Source organism: Simochromis diagramma, unplaced genomic scaffold (genome assembly GCF_900408965.1).
Source record: "Simochromis diagramma unplaced genomic scaffold, fSimDia1.1 OVJJ01000026.1, whole genome shotgun sequence".
In the NCBI taxonomy this organism is placed as follows: Eukaryota; Metazoa; Chordata; class Actinopteri; order Cichliformes; family Cichlidae; genus Simochromis; species Simochromis diagramma.
This window is the reverse complement of record NW_024386985.1, coordinates 9,445,974-9,468,352: the sequence shown is the minus strand read 5'-3', so window position 1 is coordinate 9,468,352 and position 22,379 is coordinate 9,445,974. Positions and strand designations below refer to the sequence as shown.

The window sequence follows — 22,379 nt, the reverse complement described above, 5'->3', positions numbered from 1 at the left end:
CACTGTAGGTTGGCTTTACTTCCAGCATTTTGTGCATCATTTATATTGTATATTATGTAATCATAATCTTCTTTTTGTGGCTGGCGTATATACACATATTACTTCCTCTAATCTAACTTACATGTACAGCTTGTTTTCAGGCTTCTAACTGGTCAGCATAGAACTCAATTGAATTGATCAAATCCAGCTTTTACTACAACACTTTTCAGAGATTGACTGTTCCCTTTTAGAAAAAGGTGGTTGAGTTTATAAATGCCTATGAAATGCTGTTTTACAGCTTCTTGCAGGTTTTTTCACATGTTCATATTTGGCTATTTATGCAACATCAAATTTTTTTTATTATCTTCAAATATGTTTCCCATCTCAGTTACACCTTTAGTGGACAAAGACTGAAGCCTCAGTCTATTGTTCCATGTTTTAACTGATTTAACTGTTTTTCTATATAGAAGCACTTTAATTTATTTGTAACATCTGTAGGGATGAGAAAATTGCATAAGCAGCAGTGACGGAGATGAACGCAATGTTAATGTGATGCTTCAGGATGCTGTAGATGGCAGTGTAGCACTGATTTCCAGCACCTTTGTGTGTGTGTGTGTGTGTGTGTGTGTGTGTGTGTGTGTGTGTGTGTGTGTGTGTGTGTGTGTGTGTGTGTGTGTGTGTGTGTGTGTGTGTGTGTGTGTGTGTAAAATCCTATCCAAGCCACTGATAGCTAAGATAATTCCTTCTGATGGAAAAATCCTATGAATTCCAGAAATAGCCACTGCCTATGTTAACATATTGAGCTGACTTTTACATAAATGTGCAAATATAAAGCACTTGTTCACCTGATATGAATCCTGTACCATCAAACAGAATTATTCAATCAAATTAAGAGCTTTGATCAAAACCTAAGAGAAATACAGGATTATTTGCACATGTGAATGTCATCGAGGACCTTTGATAGAAACTGCAGATCCCTCTTCTCCCGCTACATGGAGTTGTCAGGAAAACAAGCCAGCTCTTTGAGCAAGAATAAACCTAGTCCTGCATTAATTTGCATTCATGTTTCCAGTAAATAAATTCCTCTGTAATCCACACACAGAGGCATCACTGTGAAGAAGCAGAGTATGCACAACACTGGCCACAAGCAGAGAGAAGGGTACAGGAAAGGGATGAAACATAGAATAAAGGAGTAGATCTGAACCAAATTGGCAGCGGAAATAGTAAATTTAGCAAATACAGTATTGATGAGAAGAAAGTGGGAAGAATGTTGCCAGGAAGGGCTTTGACACATACCGTAGTGTTGCAAAGAAAGAGGAGGAAAGAGAGGAATGACTTTATGTTGAAAGAAGGAGACGGATATGACCCAGCGGTTAGTCATGTCCCCTGTGGGGCCCTGGGGGGCCTGCAGCGTCTCTTGCTTGTGTACTCTCTTGCTGTCAGGCCGCTTGCACTGTTGTCCTCTGCTCTCCTTCAACATCTGGAGTCTGTTTAGCCTCATGAGCTCTGCAGCCCCCACCATGACACCTCTGCTAAAAATGCCTGATATGAGGATTTTTTCCCCCAAAGGTTAGCTCAATAAACACCCATGTTCTGATTAATTTCACAATGTATATATCTTCATTTTTACTCACTGCATCCATTGTGTTATTCACTACTTATCATATTTCCACAAATCAACAAACCTCTTCACTCCAACTGTTAAATCATGGCTGACTAAATGCTTTGACATTTTCATTAGAAGAAAATTTGTTGCTGCAATGGAAAACACTTCCAGTTATGTGTGTGTCACTGTCGGATGCTTTGATGATCTCCGGTCAATTACCTGCAAGACTCCACTGTTTGTAGATGCAGTGATAGTGTAGCTGTTTCTGGCTTTTCCTGCTGGGTTACAACATGAGTCATGTTTAACTGTGAGGTTGTACATAAGCTGTAAACCACAGCCTAGTTGTTGTTATGCATGTGTGTATGTTTACATGGAACTGTCACAGTCCCCCCCTCCCCCCCGTAGCCACAGGGTTAGAGGTTAGCAGACACCTCTGTGAAAGTGTTTAAAACCACAATGACAGATTTTCCTGCTGGTCAATCAGCAGATGAGCACACCATTCATTTTCTGCAGTCAGTTAGATGACCTTTGTGTCCGCGCCCGGGCCATTTCCCTATGCCTGCTCGTGGGAAACAGGGCTGCTACGAGCTAGAGTTGGATGGGGGTTCAGGGGGGTCTGTTTTTTTCAAGGCAGAGATATATAGACAGAGGTGATACAGCTTGGAGTGTAGTTTCTCGGTTTTGGGGTGCTGACAACTGTTAAATGTATAATTAAGTTCATATGAGGCATATGTGTGTCGTGTGTGTGAGCTGAAATGCCTGATAGGTTATGCTTTGAGTTGAGATGCGTTTTGTGTCAGCCAGTGAAAAAAATGGGTATACAACCCACTAAGTATCCCTTGGGTATACTTCTTTTTTTTGTCAATGCAGCTGCACTTTGTGTGTACAAACTGAGGTTTGAATGTGGGGGTCCACATGGGAGAGGGCGGGAGTTCCTGGGCACTGAGCCTTTAACAGTAAAATATTTCAGAGGTTGTCCACCAGCAGCCTAATGACTTCAGCAGACAGAGCCTGGATTTTGGCTTTTCCCCACTGCCGACACCAAAAGCCATAAAACACTGCGTGTTTGGAATGCAAAACATGGATCCTGTGGAAGACAACAGCAACTCAGATCACACACAAACCAGAAAACTTGTTGGCTCAAACAACAAAGTGTGTAAAGCTATTTTAATACATTACATGCTGTGATTTAGAGTAGCTAACTTTGCCATCTGTTTGTACAGACTCAGAATACAAACTTATCTGTGCATGAAATCAATTCAAATTGAGTTTTGCCAGGATGCAGGCTGGTAAGCATCCAGCTACAGAAGGTCAGATTACTGAATGATTCATAGACTGGTATAAGTGACCGTGTTTACAGGAGGTCATACCAACAGACCGGTCCTCCTGACCTTTAACCCAAACCTAAAATATAGCGAGTTTGAAACACCCAAGAAACCAGGATCATTAACACCTCAAGAACTACGAAGGCAAGAGGGTGAAATAAGTTTTTGTCTTAACACACACACACAAGAAAGAAAGAAATGTCTAATCTAGCTAGAAATATAGAAAATTTAGGGATGTGATTCTAAATTTTGAGAAAGTGAAAAGAAGAATTTAGAAATGATTAGGATTTTATGAATCAAGTCACGCTCAACAGAGCCAAAAAATGCAATGCCCGGAAATTGTTTTAGCCCTCCAACAAACCATGTCAAATTCCCTTGAATGCTTCCTTATAGTCCCTTATCTTGGCCCACCTCCTTCACACAGGGCTGAGGTGGAGTTAGGTTACTAAGCTGACCTCCCACATGGAGCCAGCAGACAGCAGAAGCGGTGGTTTGATGAGTTTTACATATACAGCCAAAGAACTACTAAATAACAGGTAAACATAAAATCTTTAAGTTGTATTTCAGAATCTGATCACTTTTATTGACTGAGAATATCATCCAGTTGCTCCTGGTTGCATTTATTAAAAGGTGCAGAAAAGTCATTACCACCTGAAGATGAGTTTTTCTGCAAGACTGATGGCTTTAATCCCCCTGCAGGCCAAATGACAGGTCAGGCCGATCGAAGAAATGACAGGGATTTTTCTGAGTGCCACCCTCAGGTCATTGTCATTTGTGGCTGGTCCCCATCCACAGTAATAGGTCACCTCCCCAGGAGCTGCCACAGGCTAACACCATGGAAACCAGATGGCTGCAGGGGGGGATTAGACATGATGAGCTGCAACCCCTGAAATAAATATAATGGTTATGAGAAAGTAGCCTGTTACTGACACAGGGAGAATAGTTGTCCTGGGATCAAGTGAGAGGACAGACTCATCAAAACTGAGTGTGGCTTGGTTGTTTTGTTCCAGTTTTGGAGTGCATCTGAAAAGATTTGTGATGAGTTCAACAGAAAACCACACGATTAGAGATCAGGCTATAAATGTTTTTTTTCATGTCTTGATTATAACTAAAGATCAAAAAAGAAACAAGTTTAGGTAGTAAAATCTGTCATGTGTTAGATGACCTTTTGTTTTTGTTTTAAATTCATTAGGAGAGCATTCATATCTTTTTCACAACAATTAACAGTTTAAAGGGAAAGTAATGACCCCTACTTGCACTTCACAATAAAAGTATGTATTGCTAAATTTTACATGATTAGATATTTTTTTTAAAATTGGTGCATGATGTTTGTAGAACCAGTTTGAATGAGTTAATAGAGTAAAGTTCACTGGCTTGGTCTAGTGCTTTAGCCCCTCTAAATAAATCTGATATGGCATGAGATAATGAATGTTTTTGCAAAGGAAAGAAAAATGTAAATTAGCTCTTTTGGAAAGGGTAATAAATCATAAACACAAGTACAGTAAAATGTATAATATTCCTATCAAATGTAGTGTAACAGAAGTATAAAGAAGCAGAAAGTGGTAAATCTGAAGTGCTGAACTAACAGTATTTCAGTGAATGCAATTAGTTGGTTTTCACAAAGAGACAAATATGACAATAACTATATATGAAACATATATATTTATCTTTACATGGCTATGATGATAAAGTTATTCAGTTCTAAAACTCATTTAAATTATTTATTACAACAGAAGAATATAGCTTGAATTTAGCATCACTCTTTTGATGCACAACAGCAGCCACACTAAAGAGGGAGGACTGGGGGAGTGTGTTTGTTTGACGTATTAGTGATTAAGTATGTATGACGCGGCACAGCTTGACTTTTCTGCCTGAGCTAGCTCGTAAGTTTTATTTGATTTTGTGCTTCTATAATGGCACCGAAGATAACGTATACTAAATATTTGATTTGAACTAAATAACACCTTGAGAGGGACCAGGTGTTGAGGAACATCTCAAGTGGTACTTGAGATGCTGCTTCTACATGCTTCTTCCTCACGACTCAGGATTTATCTGTAGGCAACTGTAAGGTGCCCATTGATAAACCCTCCTTTGGATTGATGTCTTCCCGTATTCGAAGGATTCATTTGTGGTAGTTGTTATCTGAAGAACTCATTACAGATTGTGAGTGGGAAAAGTGATCTTAAACATAAGCTGAAAAGGTCCTTTAAAAACAGATCATTCTTTTAGTAACAAATAATTAGTTACTTGTTATTGCCTTTTATTTGCTTATATATGTTTGGATGCATTTTCCTCTGAGTTCTGTAAAAGTATAAATGGATTATTAGCAGCTTCTCTTGCCTTAAACAGGTATTATTTTCACATTTGCCATTCAAAGATCAGCATCATACTAAAGAAAAGTATGAGCTTCATGTTTCTTTGTGTCTAACTTAAAGCAACAGAGTAACATCCTCAGTTTTATCCTGGATCTAATACCTTTTGTCTGTTTTGCCCTGTGGACTTTTCAAATGTTGTGTCTCCAAATTAACTCGCTGAAAAAAAAGTTTGTTTTGCTTACAAAAACTTTGGTATTAGAAAGTGCTGTGTGAAAATACAATATTGTGCTGATGTGCAGATCAGGTTGACAGCTTCACAATCGCTGTTTTTTTAGAGGGACCTGCTGAATGATATTTCCCTAAGGGACAGCCCCCAACCCCAGGTAAGAAAAAAAGACATCACATTGTCATTGGGCTGGCAAATTAAACTTTTTGGGTTCCTTTTAAGAAACAATTTACCGACTCACCGACCACACTCCTCACAAAGTCAACAGAGGTGCTGCAGCTAAAGTCTCCCTTCTGTAAACAAGTGAGGAAAATGCCACGTGAAACTGTTGCACAAAAAATATACTATCATCCAGGGCAAAATACATAACTGTAGCTAGACATTGCAGGTTGTGAGCGAAGTCTGGCTGCATCACATTGTTTATAGATAGGCCAAATAAGGGTTTGTGATGTTCCTGTCTTTCCGCACAAAAAAGGTAGAGGGCAGTGTTTGTCTTTTCATGCTGAGGTGGTCTCATGGGAAACAGATCTGGAGGAGTCAGTTTATCAGCAACATATGAAAGACTAAAGCCTTAAAAAACAAGTACACTGGCCTTCACATTCAAAGATGCAACAGAAGCACCATGCAAAACTATATCACACCTTAGAACAACAATAATGTAACCTTTCACTCGTCTCTCTCCTGCACAGAGCGTGATGAAGTTTCTACATTCACATTGTGGTTTGAATCTCAATAGCACTTTGTTGATACTAAAAAAGATTACTTACCGTAATTGGTGCTCTTATACTTTTGTCTCCTTTGAAGAGACACATTAAGAGAGTCTTGAGAATGGTTTCGAGTGCATCTGTCTCTCTTGAGAAGTTAAGAGTGGTGTGGTTTTTGTAAGCTGCCTCATTTACCCTGAGAGTTCGTGTCTCCAGCAAGCGCTCAGTTTTTTCGATGAGAACAGTGCTGGGAAACCGGAGACTCTAGAACTATCATGGAAATAAATGAGGTTTGTTTGACTGTCAGAAACATGTTGACTGTGTCAGAGCCAGATTAAATGTGGTCAGATATACAGCTGGCGAAAAAAACGAGAAAGAAAAGACATGCTTGTCTGAAGTAGAAGCGTTTTAGAAGAACTCAATTTTTTATGTTTCATTTGGGTACGCAAATGAAATGTTATTGCTGTTTTAAATCCTCCTTCCAATTTCCATAAAGAGTAGGTAACCTAGCTCTGTGTTAACTCATGTAAATGATCTTAAATGACAGCCGAATCCCTCTGCTCAGTGAACGAATTAGCAATTGAATCTCCCTCTGTCTGCAACCTTGCATTTTTCTCAAGACAAATGTGTGAAGTGTCTGCCTGTTTTCCTGCTGTAGGTGGGCAAGATTACTGCTGTCTTCACTGGATAGCTAGTCTTTTGATGTATCAGCAAGACGTCCAGAAGAAGTCAACTGAGTGATTTATGAAGGTGCAGGAACACACACACTCTCACACATTCATGGCCTCCCCACAGAGAGTCTCAGTAGTAGACAGGACGCGGGCCTGTGTTGTCGGATGGGGCAGACTAAACAGTAAACAGACACCTCACAGGGCATGGTCAAAGTTTACAGAATTGCCCAGCTGAATTGCCAAAGACTCAAACAAAATCTCATAATTTCCAATGCGGCCACATCACAATCATTCATATTCACAGAAAGAAGTGGACGATTGTCTTTGAAATTTATCCCCATTGTTATTGATAAACATTTGGACTGTAATTACACAGACATGTGTCATACAGGAGTGAAGTCATAAACTGAAAGGCCATCTGACAGAATCTATAAGACCTATGCGTAATTGTATTCATTGTATCTGCGTAATTCTTCTGTGTGAGATCTGTCAGAGGAGTCTTTGTGGCGAAGGCTGTATAATAGGAGGATCTGGCTTTATAATGGGACCCTCTCTATGGGCCCTGGCATACTGCCAGTAACCCCAAAATGCCTCTTATTGGCTGTTGGTTTAGCCGTTGATCCCTGGAAGTGGCGGTCGAGGATAGCGGCCATACTGGTGCTCATATAAATCAAGATATGACTGTTTTTACTGTGGTTGCTTTCTTCATCTTTACAATCTCTGACAAAGCTGAGAAGCTTCTTACCCAGGCTCAAAATAGCCTTCTGTCTTCAGACAAGCCTGTAAGCTAGCAGGCCACAATACAGATCAACATCTTTAGTGTTTCTTTAGCCTCTTTAATGTTAGTTTCACTGCGCTGTACATATAAACAAAGTTCCATGCAACATCCCTCCTATCTATTCATATACTAACCTCCTACTCAGAGTCACAGACAGACAGGCGGGCAGCAGACACGGTGGAGCTGCGATTAGCTGTCGGGGCTCATGGTCTCTAATCAGAAGCAGAAATGAAAACGTTAGATGCGGTTAAGAAAGGCTTACGCCACACTGGCTGGTACAATATGGCACATTATTTGTTGTTCACAGATTGCTTTGTTTTTATTGCACAGAATTTAATATGCTAAAATTATTTTTGGTTATTATTAAAGGTCAGACTGGTCAGACACTGATAGGTAAGATGACATACCTGAACTTCTACCTGAACTTCTAGTTCTCACTGATACATGTACCAAATAACATGACAATCAATCCAATGAAGAAATTTCAATAAACTAACAGTCTTCAAAGGAGACAGCCTGGCTGGAGATACTAGCAACCCAAATATGAAAAAATACTCCACCAAACATGGATGTAACGGCAAATGTATTTGAGTCTGTCCCAAGGTGGTGGACATTCCCATGACTAGCTATACCATAAAAGACAGAAAGCTCATCATTACATGTTTTCTCCATCATAGAACCCTTAGGAGCCCTGTAAGTACTGTATGAGCTAGGATTGGCCACTGTTGACGACTGTTAGTGTAAAAACCACACGCTTGCTTATTAATTGAGTTCTTTTAAAAACACAAAGCCAGCAAGACACAAAAACTGTACCGGACAAATATACAAAACCTCTAACTGTAACTGACATGCAAAGTTACCGTATTTGGATTAGAGGGTACCGTGCTAAGCTATCAACTAACACTGGCAAACTCGGTCAGCAAGCTGTGGTCATAAAATGTATGGGTCTAATGCACACATAACACAACACACACACATAGAAAGCCCTTGGTTTTGTATGATAATTCCATTAAAAATGTTCTAAAGGGCACCGACAGGTCCAGTTCAGTCACTTCCGGTTCAGGAGGTAAGACCTAGCAGACGCCTGTCAATCAACATGGACACACTCAAACTTCCAGTATACCGACTGATGAAACTGTTTGTTGCATCAGGCTTTTTAAATGCTGTAAAGTTGGACAGTTTTTGTATTCTAATCCGAATCAGAGCTTTAAGATTAAGTGATTTCTATGTGTATATTTCACAAAAACAAACATACTATGTGAGCTCTACAGCACATAGGTTCAAAAGAACCAATTTCCATACTAAAAAAACCCACTGAAAACCGTTAGAGAATAAAAATCAACCTATCATCCAAACTCCTCTCATCAGGCCCACAGGCTTATCCGTCTTGTAGAGCTGTTTTCGCTGTGTGAGGGCGGCAGATACGCCACCCACAGCCCCACCCTCGATGTAATGAAAAGTGTTATGAATGTATGTGTCTTAATTCTCTTCTACTAATGTCTGTGGGTGGCAAAATTAGGGTGGGCTGTGCTGGAACCGCTTAAATAGAAAACCGTGTCCAGTTTAACCGAGCTGCTCTAAGCCGATTTTTTAAGGTCACATTGGCACAAATGGGGGATTAGTTTGGTTCAGATCAATGTCTGATTGGGATCTTTCACTCTGCCATTGCCTCCCTCTGTCCTGGGAGAATGCAGCCAAAGTCTTGCGATTTGTACTTGGGGAGAAGAAAGGCTCTCCCCTCCCATGGCGGACAAAGACACACATTAGCTCAGTTTTGCTGTTTTTTTCTCCTCCACCAGTAAAGTTCGCTGTCAAAAGGATCAAACGTATGAAGACATGACCAGTGATGGCACCCCACTGCAGCTGCTGTTGCTACTGTTGCATTGCACAAGTGTGTATCTAGTATGAGCATGCATATGTGTGCATTTTTCTTGTATGTGAGTTATGTGGAGGATAAAAACAGGTGGCTTCAGAAGCAAGTGTATGCATATGTTGTCAATTTAAGTCAGTGAAAATTACTGAGCCTGTGTATTTTGCCTGTGTGAGGAACTGCTTCTGAACAAGTGGTGTCCACATTGGTGGAATATTTGTCATGTTTCCCACAGGACTTAAAGATAAACAAACCTCCATCACCATCAACACCACTTGAAAAGAAAGCTTGCAACCATCCAGTGGCCAGTAATAAGGTAATTCCTACAAGCTACAAGAGTTAAACAAAAAGAAAGCCACTGTAGGTCTGTGTGTCTCCTATAAATGAAAAATTTCCTTTAAAATCCCTAATTTCTTACAAACAAATTATTTTATCTGCATCAGACCCGAGAAGACCACAAAGTCACCAAAGTTTACACAGCTGGTTTGAACTAAGTTTCTTTTTTATTTATATTTGAATAAACCGTTACTTGTTCAGAGAAAGGCTTACAGCTCATCAATAAGCACAAAGCATAAAGAGATAATTCCTGGTGTGTGAAATTCGTTCTTTGTTCCCGTGTATGTCTCATTACATCTTAGTCTATCATTATCCAATCAAAGAGAAGACTAAACAAACAGGGCAGACCATAATTGACAGTGAAGCTGCACAGTAATCTTTATTTTCATCTGTTTCATCTCCCAAGAAAACCAGCATCAGTACTTAAATAAAAGATCACATCAGAAAAGTGTCAGTTTATTTGTCTCTTCGTTCTGCCTGCATACACATTATATGATTTATGTCAGCGTGACAGGCCATGCATGGCTAAACTGGTTAACGCCAACCAAGAGAGGTTCCCAGCAAAGACTAAAAATAAACACAGAAGCGAGAATATCGAAACGGAAATATTTTGGTACGTGTATTCTGGCCGACCTCATGAAGCGATTGATCTGTTTTTAAGGGGGTCAAAAATACAATGAATTAGATGCCTTATTCATTCAAATTATTTGGTAAATCAAAGCACCATTTCCAATTTGCACATATTATGCACCATTCATTGTATCTGCTGAGACAACAACAGTCTCAAACGACTTCCTACAAGTGGAGTACAAGAGTTTCGGGCTTTCTTTAGCTGCTGCTACAGAATGGCCTCTCCTCCCCTTCAGTTGAAGACTATTGAGATCCTCAGCAGCTGGGAGTGTTTGTCTCCTTGTAGTACACTGGTGCTAGTTAGTTAAACCAGGGTCAAAGGTCAGAGGTCAACACTGCCCCTGGTGTAGAACAGTTTTAATTGACTTAGAGACAACAACCTCAGGCATTCACCTGTAACTCTAATTTTATCTAACATAAATACATGTGTGGAGACAAATAACCACTTTTTACATTTCAAAGTGTTGTTTGCTGCCAAATTCCAAATCAAAGCTTTAGTTTGGAGTTACAAGCATTTATTAAAAGCTGGGCTTGGGTTAGATGTTAAATAGAATATCTTATTTTCATTGTTAATGCTGCATAAAATGCCAAATGATGCTATAGAGCTTTATTGAGCTGAAAAGAAGTGACAAATGTACTGGGGATGGCGGTCGACCCCGCTTAAGATCAAACTGGGTGGGTAAAGTAGAATGCGTTTGAGACTCCTGGTCTAACTAAAGGATATACACCGCAGTTGGGTGTCAAAACTTTCCTGCTACAGCAGCCTGTGCTGGAGGCAAATCTCTGATTGCCTAATTATGCTAAACCCTGATGTTAATGAAATGGTCTGAAAGGTCATTATGTGGGGACACTTCTCACATTGCTCAGGGCTTAGATAGGTAGGTGTGTGTGTGTGTGTGTGTGTGTGTGTGTGTGTGTGTGTGTGTGTGTGTGTGTGTGTGTGTGTGTGTGTGTGTGTGTGTGTGTGTGTGTGAAAGGAGAAGATGAAACATGAAGCTGAGGGGACTGCACTGCGTCTGGTTGCATATGATGTACCTGTAAGCAGTATTGGGGTGATTACTCTAAAATGCAATGCATTACACGTTACTTGTTATCTTTCTTAAAAGTAATGCATTGTGTTACTTAATTACTTGACAGAGAAAGTAATTTGCTACACTGCTCATTACATTACTTTTACCTTATTCTGCAAATTGGCCTGAAATGCATTATCTCATAATTACCAGTTAGCAATATAAATCAGAGGCTACAGTCCCACATACCAACACCTATCCCAATGAAGACACACATATGACTCTTCTTTTAGTCTTCTTTTAGTTTTTACGTATGAACACAAAGCTAACTACACAAAGCAAAGATAAAAAAAACAGCCCAAAGAGACTTCAAAGCAATTGTCACAGTGATTCTACTGTAGAAACATGAACAGGTAGACATGAAGGCTACAATGCTACAAGCCTGTCTCCTCATCACTACTTTTGTTATCTGCTGAAGTTTAGGGTCTGGCTGCTGGTCTGGTGTCAGCATTCACTCTGGGTTCTTAGCTAGCCTTGTGTTAGCATGCTGTCTGTGCGGATTCTTTCCAAGAGTCGAGGTTGTGTTAGCAACAGTGCGGAAATGTCTATATCTCTACTCCTCAAAAGCTCATGTATATAACTCTAGCGTTGTCCTCTTTGCACATGAACTGAAGTAAGCAGGTTGGCGTGCAAGCATGCAGGAAGACAAAATGCATGTTTCTTTTCATCTTTTGCACTGTTTATGGTGGCTACCCATTTAACCATTAGCTCCAACCATCTCATAACTAAAACCACAGTAAAAGCAATAACTTGTAAGCCTGCTTGGTACACATGCTTTTTCTGTATGGTACACCCAAATCAGTAATTCCTGTCCCAGTAGAAAAATAACAGTCTACATCCAAGTTCAAGTTCCACCCAAGAGGTGGAAGAAGCTGGAAGGCGGAGTGTTTTTAATAAACTATTACGGTACTGAATGACGATGACTCACACTGGGACAAAGCAATACCCAGTGCAAAAAAGTTTTATTGCCGCAGATGTGACCACACTTAATCACCGAAAACATCATTAACTAGTCAAATCATTTGTCACCGCATTCCAAAACAAACCATGCACTAATTTTTCAATCTGAAAACTCAGTAGGTTGTTTGTTGATGTTGCTCACTCAGTTGTTTTTAAGGAAAAACTGTGGAAATTAACATGAGCTCCAGGTGAAAGGCACAAAAAGCATACCCTGCCCTCTGATGTACACAAAGATAGACATAGTTGCCCAACCATCTGCTTTTAGTGCTCTAACATTTAAGGAAGTCAACCTATCACCAGACTTGAATGTCATTATTGGATAATATAGAGAGTGTGAAAGAAGAGACAAATGCCTGCAACAGGAGGCAAAAATATGGCTGACTGCGTGAAGGCTGGATTGGCTACATGAATAACTCACATTCACACCCTTACTTTCTGCTTCATAAAGCACAGGCACTGACTGTTCCCTCTGGATGTACACAATGAGCTCTATAACCGTACAGGATTCTTGGCTGGGACTAGAATATGATCCATGAAAACTTTACAGTTTAGAAATGAAAAGGCGTGTTTTCTTAGGCTTCCTCACCGCATCGAAAATCTCCCATGATAACCATGATTTATATCTAACCTTGAACTGAATTGTTGTGCACCTAATATGGTGTGGAAGCTGGACCTCAAGTTTTTTTTCTTTTTTTTTTTTGATGAAGGAAATAATATGTTTGTTTTACTCATGGGCTAGGTTTTGGATATAAAAAGAGAAGATTGGCAGTGCACCTGTGGGCTGCCAATGAAGGAGTGACCCTGAATAAAGAGATGGGGAAGAAAAGGGGAGCGGCTGCCGGACAAGTTCCTTAGCTCTGCAAACCACTTCAGCTCTCACTTGAGTGCCTCTCTTTGGGCCTTAACCCACACGGACCCCCACCTAAATGCTTCAGATTTAAATTCCTCTACTCTGCAAGACCCTGCGCACCCCTCCTTCCCCCAGTGCTCGGCACACACCAAGGGGCATTCAAAACGCATTAACACCAAATCAATGGGAAACAGTGAAAAAAAGCAAAAAAGAAAGAAAAAAAAATCTCCTTAGCAACATAATCTAGACAGCCTGACGAGAGAAGAAGTGAAAAGAAAAAAAAAGAGAGGGGTGCTGGTGCTGTTAGGGAGGGAAGAAGAATTGGACACAAAGGGTGGGCACACAGACAGCAACAAAATTGAAAATTAACACAGAAGAAACTGTTCCTTTTTTTCATGGGAACACAATCAGCTACATTAAACCCAAGCCAGGCCCCTCCTCCTCGCCTGGCCTTCTCTTGCTTGTGGAAGGAGGCTCCATCAGGATTTTGCCCAGTTCCAGAGAACTTCCAGAGAGAGTAGTTACCAAAGAAAGACATGTTTGTTTTCTAAGTTTCTCGTTTAAGATGGAACACATGCTGTCTTATTTTTCTCTTTTTCTTTTTTTAAAATCAACTTTCTCTTTAACAAACAGGTTACAATCTATACCATTTAAGCAGTATGTAAGTAAGTAGCATTAATAAGTAAGGGTCTGCCTGTGAATGTACCCTTAAATGGTGTTAGCAAGACCTTATCTGCATGTCAACAAACACTTGTTAGAGATTTAAGTCGTCTCGTCTAGCCTTTAGATAAACACTTAGGCTGGCTTAATGAACTCAGGTTTTGTGGGGGGATAATGCAAAAACTTCCTGAGAGAGACTGGCGGCTGTAAAAGAAGAAGCACTGGTGAAGTCATTCTAAGTCAACAGAGAAAAATTATACAAATAGAATAAAAAAAAATAAAAATAAATCATGCTTGGGAATAATATCAAAAGAGCCTCGTCTGCTGATTCCACTAGAAATCAGATTTACCATTATAGTTGATCAGAATGATCATGTGCTCATTTGGGTATATTGGAAAACAATTAGCATGAGCAGGAACTCTGGCCACCAGCGGCCCTGTAAATGACCTCTGACCTCCACTACATGATCAACCCTTTGAGAGGAGGGCCTGCTTTAATTAGGAGGTCATTAAGAGCCAACCTCTGGACACCACGGGAACACATAATGCCAGCACTCCCACCTGGAAGCACAAAATCTGGACAATGACTTTCAGTCAAACAGTGCTGAATACCTAAAAAACTTCATGTCTTGTTCTTGTCTGTGTTAATTTTATGCAAGGAAATACTCACCCTTTTCCACAGCCTAGAATTAAAATGTTATGATAAGTATATTAAATAAAAAAGACAAGCATGCTGCTAAAATGAAACAGTTTTGCTGTCTGCCCCTTGTTTCTTCACTTATTAGGACAAAAGTTTGTAGGAAAGGTAAAAGAAAAGTTTCACTCATACCAAGTTTCAACTGATTAAACAAGAAGGAAATTAGGGGGGGAGGCGGGTGAGCACCACAGAGAAGACGAGCGTCTAAAGAGGTGCAACAACAAAGTCAGACAGAGTATAAAGGTGGAGAAAATAGATGACAAGGGAAAGAGTGATTCCAGCGCCCTTTATTCAAGCCTCTGATTTCACACTCGCACAAAGAGCTTTGGGGACGTTTCATCCTTTTCACATTTCTTCTGCATTTATTCAGTGTTATTCTGCAGTGCAGTGTCTCCTATATGGGAGAGGGAGTGCTGCCCGGAGAGGAGTCAGCTCCATTCACAGCTTTATAAATCACCTCAGCATGTGCAGACCGTGGCCAATCAGCCAATTACACCCCTCTGACACACCGGGTCTGATAAAGAAGGCCCAGGACAATGGGATCACAGGCCAGATAAACGACCCTTTAATGAAGTCGCCCACAAAACAGGCCAAAACCGCGCGCCCCACTTACGTATTCCATCATGCCGTTGCCCTTGCATTTCCTCTTGCTCAGCCGCCACGGCAGGCACAGCTGGGGAGAGGGAGCCACAGAGAAAGAGAGGCAGAGTGAGAGAAAAATGACTCTGTGCTCTGACACTGCTAAGCCCCCCACCCAAGGCCCCTTTCAGACTTTTGGCCGAACAAAAGCATCTGTTGCCATACTGTGCCGTTCAACCCCCCCTTAACACACACATACTCCAGTCGGGTAAGGAGCCTCGCAGGAGCTAAAAAAGGCAGCACTGAGCCGTATGCAGCTGAGGCTGCTCACCTTGTGGCACAGTCTATTGTGGACCCCATTCCAGGAGCTTCTCCATCCATCTTTGTGTCTCAGGGACAAATAGAGAAAGAGAGGGAGAAACTTTTTATGACAGAGTGAGAGAGAGCCACAAGACTGCAGCTGCAGGATGAATAGGAGAGGGAATGAAGGGATGAGGTGGGAGTGAGAGAGAGAGAGGAGAGAAGGGGGCAGCTGCAGGGTGGTCCCACCCCTCTGTCCCTCCACCTCCAACAACTTCGAGAGAGTTGTTTGGCTTCTCCTAGGATTCAGAACACAAACAACTTCGTGGTACGTGCTATAAGTTCAGACTGCTCCTATAACTCCAGTGAAAGGACTGAGAGGGGAGGAGAAAGTAGAGAATGTGGACTGAAAGGGGCCAATGTGTATACATTTACCTTGATGCTTCGGTTTCCCTGTCTTTCCCCCCTTCATTTATACAATCTTTTTCGCAAACTGTCTGACCACATCATAAACTGTCTACAGCATCAGTTTGTTCCAGCTCCGCATGAGGCTGTATGATGTTTACACTGAGTGAAACGTGCAAATATTAGAATTCACATGGCTTCATTATCCCAACTAATGGAAATAATCTCGTGTGCCTTTTTTGGGGGGGGTAAAATTCAGACTCGTGTGTTTTCTTTCACTAAAGCAAAAGCAATAAAAAACATGTTTTAAATCTCTCAGTTTGAATACAATTTATAATAGCTAAAAGTCTACACTACTTAAAAGGACAAAACATTTATACCTGTTTATTCACGCAGAATGTTTAATAGAACCAACAATGACCTCCGATTGAGTAAAACACAACTACATATATTGGCCTTGTTACTTGTATCACTTGTTAAATACAGTAAATATAAATAAATACAGTCCATTAACCCTTTCTACCCTGGAGGTTCCAGCATCAGGACCAGGCTGGATTTCTTATTGCATCATTCCAAAAGTTAATACAAAAGGTGGATTTTAATAGGATTTTTACTGGCATAGAAACAGTGTTTGTGCATGCTTAACAGCAAGCAGGTTTGCTGTGTACAGAAAAGGAAATGAAAGCCTTTATTTGACCAAAATCGATGTTCTGTTCCTGTCATAAGACATGAGTAAATTAAACCCTGGTTAACAACAAGACAAGACATGATATTATATTATATTATTATAATGTAATATAATTTCTAATGCTGTAATAATTATATTACAACATTAGAAAAGGGGTCAAATATTTGACTTTCGGGCTGGCTAAAAATATATCATGCTAAGAGAAAACCACCAAGGAAATGGGTGAAGCATTGTTAAGCACCGAGAAAATTTCAGAAATGTTTTATTTCACTTTATAGTTTTAAGTCATCTGAAGTAAAAATGAAAATAGTTGCTTTACTTTAATAAATCTCATTCTGACCGAGTGATGGGGCCAAAGAAGCTTGTTTCCATTTTCTTTTAGCAACAGATGCCATGTTGTTCATTTTCCCTTTGCTCTCAGAGTGTATTAAATAAATTTGAGGACATGTTTTTATCCAGGGGTAATAATTTTATAATTTTTAAAAACAAAACAAAAAAAAATAGAAAAGTGAAAGAAGGTTAAACTTTGACTCAGATATAAAAAAATATATACATATAATAAACAAAAACAAAAGACTATGAAAGGTTAATGATACCTACAGAGAGAAAGTGAAACCAGAAGTCAGACAGAAAAAAAGGGGAAAGGAAAAAGTGTTTCCACAGCGATTTTATTCAAGCCTTTCACACAGAGCTTTGGGGGAGTTGCATGCTTTTCACATTTTACTGTATGAAATCAGTGCTTTAAAAATGAACCAGATTAAAAAAAAATTGGATCACTAAAAAGGTAGTTATATTCATTAATCAGTGAAGTCTCTGGACCCTGGAGTATACCTTTAAAGAACTAATGAGGCCTACAGTTTAGTAGTCAGGTTTTGATTTAACTTTGATTATGATTTTAGAGGCTATCATCATTATTTAAACTGCATTCCTGGTATAAATGGGATGGATAAAGTAAAATACCTGCTAGTTTATTAACTGATTTAACTTACTGACTGCTAAAAATAGCCTTTTCACCTTATAATTTTAAACATAAGCATGCCTAAAAATATTGTTCTGTAGTGAAAAACTTCCCTTTCCAATTCTGGATGATTTAAACTTTTGAGAACTAAATTTTCTTTTTGTCTTCTAAGACTTTAAACTGATTTAAATCCACTGGGTTCTGTGAAAAAGACATCATAAAAAGCTGGAAATAGGGCTGGTTTTGCCAGATTTTAAAGAGGAAAAAAATCAAAAACTCAAGCAATTTATTTTTTGCTCATCAGGTCAAAATGATGCTGTAATTGTTTCCCTCAAAAACTACACAAACCCAATAAAAAAGACAAAAAATGAAGAATAAGTAGATGATTTTCACAGCTGCAGGTGCAGAAAGGGTGTCACCAAGTTCAAAACGCCTCCCCAGAGGACCGCCGCAGCGTCCAGCTGTAATTCTCTCTGTCATCTGACATCCTCGGGCCAAAGTGCCAGTTTCCTAACACTAACTCACTTCTTTGTCTTTCGTGTATGTAACCTTCGTCCTAAAGAAAACTCACACAAAAATACTCCTTGATTGAAAAATACCACTTTTTGATAAAGTACTTTTGTGTGAAATCCTCTTCTTTGTCATCAAGAGTCTCAAAGCCTTTTTTTAAGAGAAGATCCACTGAGGTTTGTGTGTTTTCCTGATTTATATGCAGATCAGGTCTCATCCAGAGATGCTCCTACAGTATCATCACTGTAGAGATATCTTTTCTTCATCCACACAAACATCTCTCACTCACACTTAAAACAAATTTACTCTCATGGGTATTGTCATGTGTCAGAATAAGACTTTTAAGAGTGTGTTTAGCATTCAGGTTTGGGCATTCATCACCCCTGTCTAAGCCAAGAAATCTTTGTTTGGTCGCTCCTCTTCAAACCTTTGAGTGTTAGGAGGGGCGGGGGGGATCGATTTGATTCTAATCGGACCATGAAAAGAACATGATCTAACTACTTTCAGACCGGAGTATATTTAGGCCCACTTTTCTTTACACTCTCCCTCTCTCCATTCCCCCCTACTTTAGTGCGGGCACAATGAAGCTGGCCAATTTAAAAAGCTTTGAATGTCTCGTCAATGACTTTGTGAATACAGGGAAGAGAGATTTTGAGAGGAGAAGAGGGAGTGAGGAAAGTAGGGAAATGAGGGAGAAATGGAGAAAAAAAGGCCAGGGAGCACACATAAAAATTCCAAGAGTTGTTTAAGCGTGGGTGGGTTCATTTGCATGACAGCGCCATGTGAATAAGACTGACCTCTTGGACCGCCCCAGTGCTCGGCCGAGCTGCAGCCTGACGTGCAGGCTTTGACCCAGCTCATTGACTCTGAATGGATACTCTGTCAAAAGGAGGGACCTTGCAGCACTCAGCCGGACAGGCATCTGCAGACCTCCTGTTTGACACCCAGCTACCTCTATTTCAGTCCCTACTACTAACACAGTAGGTTGTGCACATGCACACACATTTACCAAGGCATTAGGCAGATATCCAAAACTCTCTTATCGCCGACCCTCAGACCTCCAAGAGGAATCACACGGACAGAAGATGTGAATACAGAGACGTAAACATCCACAGAAACCATGAAACAAGTCCTTTCTTTAGACACATTTATGCGCACACACAGACACGACAGGTGCAGCAAAGCTCTTGCACGTGCAGGCCCATCAACACGCTTCACTTGATGGCTCTATGATTTACTGCAACAGGCAGGTGAGAGGACATAGAGTGGACCAGGGGGGCGGTTGAGCGATGTAGTCTGCATACAAATCTTAGTTAACTGCCCCGTACTCCCCCTCGACCCCATACAAAGTTGTGACTCTGTGCAAACACAAAAAGCTCAGACAGCTTATAAACACACTCTCCATTTATCTGGCTGGCACAGAGCTGGGATGATGCAGACAGACACCCTTACCCCTGACCTCAGCTGTCTATAAACGCTCAAAAGCAAGCCCACCATACTTGGAAATGCAAACAAAGCGATGTCAACACTTCTTTCGTTTCTATGAATTCATTTGTTTCCAGAGAAATTGAGGGGAAAAGAGTGAATAATGACGGAGGTGATGGACAAGTTACACTGATCCAAGTTTCAAGTGTTGTACAAAATCTCTAGTTTTTTTCCCCCTTTTTTGGGAATGAATGTGGTGAGAAAATGAGAAAAAGGAATTCAAGTGTATTTGTCATGATAGAGTATAATACTAAGTGGAATTGTGATGGCATAGCTGTGTGTGTATGTGTGTATGTTTAAATTTATTTGGGCAAAGTAGTATCTCATTAATAAATTACTATCATTCAGACATCAGATGCTGGACTGTATACAATTTATGTGTTTTTGAAAACCTACCTTACCTTAAATTTGTCTCAGTTTTTTTCTTTGTATTCACATCTATGTGGACAAGTTAGATGGCTTTGTGAAAAGAAAAAGAAAAATTGTACCTGACACTGATGAATTTTAAACATCTTCTAATACTTTGAAATTCATGTTTGACATGGATATTCTCCTCTAAATGAATAAATGGTATTTATTTTTTGTTTTAGAATATATTTTTAGAGTTTATCATTTTCAACAACTTCAACTCATCATTCACTTGAAAGATTTTTCATTTATTTTGCCGTTTCATGTGTTATTGTGTGTGTATACATCACAAACAACCATTAATACAGTTTTGAAGTAACTTTTACTAAATTATTACTTTAGAAATAATCACCAAACCAATTTAGTTACAAGCGAAAATATATATCGCTTTATTGAGCATTAATTATGACCTTTATTAATAACTTTATTTGAGGTCACAGACCAGATATAAATTCATAAAAAGTTGTTATATGTTGGTCAGCACCAACTTTTCAGTCAGTGCATTGGCCTAACTGAAGCACCTTTTCACAAATAAAAAGACTTAATCCTTTCAGATGTATGCTGTATTTGTTAGTGGATGATAATACATTTAGAAAAATGTAGCAGTCTGCTGAACCAATGCAAATATATTTCAATAAATGAAAACGCCAGAAGCTTTCACTAAGTAGCACATAAAATGTTTACATTTGCACAGATCATAGTTACACATTTGGGATTATCCCTACGGTAATTTAATTGTGCAATTATTATGATATTATGAACTGATTCAAGGTGTTAATAATAATTGCAACAAGCTCCGGGGCTTTGTTCCTGCAGAGGGTGGCCCTGTGCTGCTGCTGCTGCTATGCCTGATGACTCACAGAGGCTGGAGGCTGGTTGATGCTTCCCAGCAAACACTAGCCAGTTCATGTGATGTTCCAAATTACCTACCACATAATTAGCTGCATGTTACATAATAAGCTCTGCTTGGCTTAAAACACTAGGTTAGTTTCTCTGCTAATAGACCTTGTGATGCCCTCACTGTGCTTGATGCCATATTATGACTGGTGGGAAAAGAATGGATCCAGGCAACAGATTGTGATTACAAATTCTGACTTTTTATTTATTTATTTACTTATTTATTTATTTACAAAAATCACTATGGGATGCACTCACACACAAAAAAGAACAGGTGGCTTTTCCAGATCTTTAGAGCAGGCTGTTTAACATTTGGTTGTTATAAGCATAATTTGTGCATTACATAGCAGTGATAGTCTGTCGAATACTTTGAACCTCATTAACATGAATTCATATATATAAATATGTGTGTGTGTGTGTAGATAGATAGATAGATAGATAGATAGATAGATAGATAGATAGATAGATAGATAGATAGATGAATTCATGTTAATTTTTCTTCAACAAAATATCAATTGTACAGTTGCAGCTGCCACATAAAATAAGCACTGAGGCACATTTGGTCTGTTGTAAGCAAGATATTCAAGTATGTTCAAGCTGGCCTTTTCGTCTGAGAGAAAAAGTATCAACAGTAAATCAACAGTAACCATCATCATGTCATTTCTGCAGCCTTTTACTGAATCTAAATTTTCTTTAAGTGAGAAAATAAGGATTTGGATGCTGTTTGCACAGAGGAGTGAATTTAAATGAACACTGAAATGCAAACAGCGAGGAAGACTAAACTGGAAACTGAGATTGATGTGTTCTTCATTGTTCAGATGAGAGGAATAAGGTTCAGAATACAGTCTTACAGTGGATTTCTCTAACTCCCTTTAACTTCTACATATCTTTCAATATATGTGTAACAGATGGAAAAAAAAGTGGACATTATCTGAATTAAGAAATAAGTTTGTGTTTTTGTGGACGACCGTATCTGACCTCAAACACGGGGAAAAGCTGCAAGCGACAAGCTGCCTGAGAGACACTAACGGGCAATAATGAGGATCAAGATAATGACAGACTCTACTCAACATGACACTTTTTCAAATAAATATTTGGCAGCATCGCATGATACAGCCTATGATTTGCATTGTAATTTCTACACGTTTGTTGTCTCATTATTCTAAATTTTCAGTGCTAAGTAGGAGGACTGAATTGATTGGATTTTGAGAAACATTAATAAAAACAAAAACAAAACAAACAAAGCACAATCATTTTAGAAAACATTAATCATTCCATTAATCTTATCTAAGCAAACACCACTAATCAAGTGCAGCAGGAAAACAAAAAAAAGCAAAAATATGAGCCCAGTGCAGTCACTTATAATGTTAAAAGATGCAGACAGTCTGATTTGAAATACTAAAACTAAATCTAGACAAATATCAATCTTTTACAGTTTTTCTAATACTATAATATTAATTAAAAACTGAAGT

At 39.4% G+C, this 22,379-nt stretch overlaps 1 long non-coding RNA gene across 1 annotated transcript; it reads right to left on the bottom strand.

Moving 5' to 3' along the window:
* Window positions 1–2,082: 2,082 nt before the first annotated feature.
* Window positions 2,083–7,118, bottom strand: LOC120738648. Its single transcript, XR_005697037.1, has 3 exons — window positions 6,219–7,118; window positions 5,693–5,744; window positions 2,083–3,796 (listed from the first exon to the last, which is right to left on the bottom strand). It is a non-coding gene; the product is annotated as an uncharacterized LOC120738648 (long non-coding RNA).
* Window positions 7,119–22,379: the final 15,261 nt, after the last annotated feature.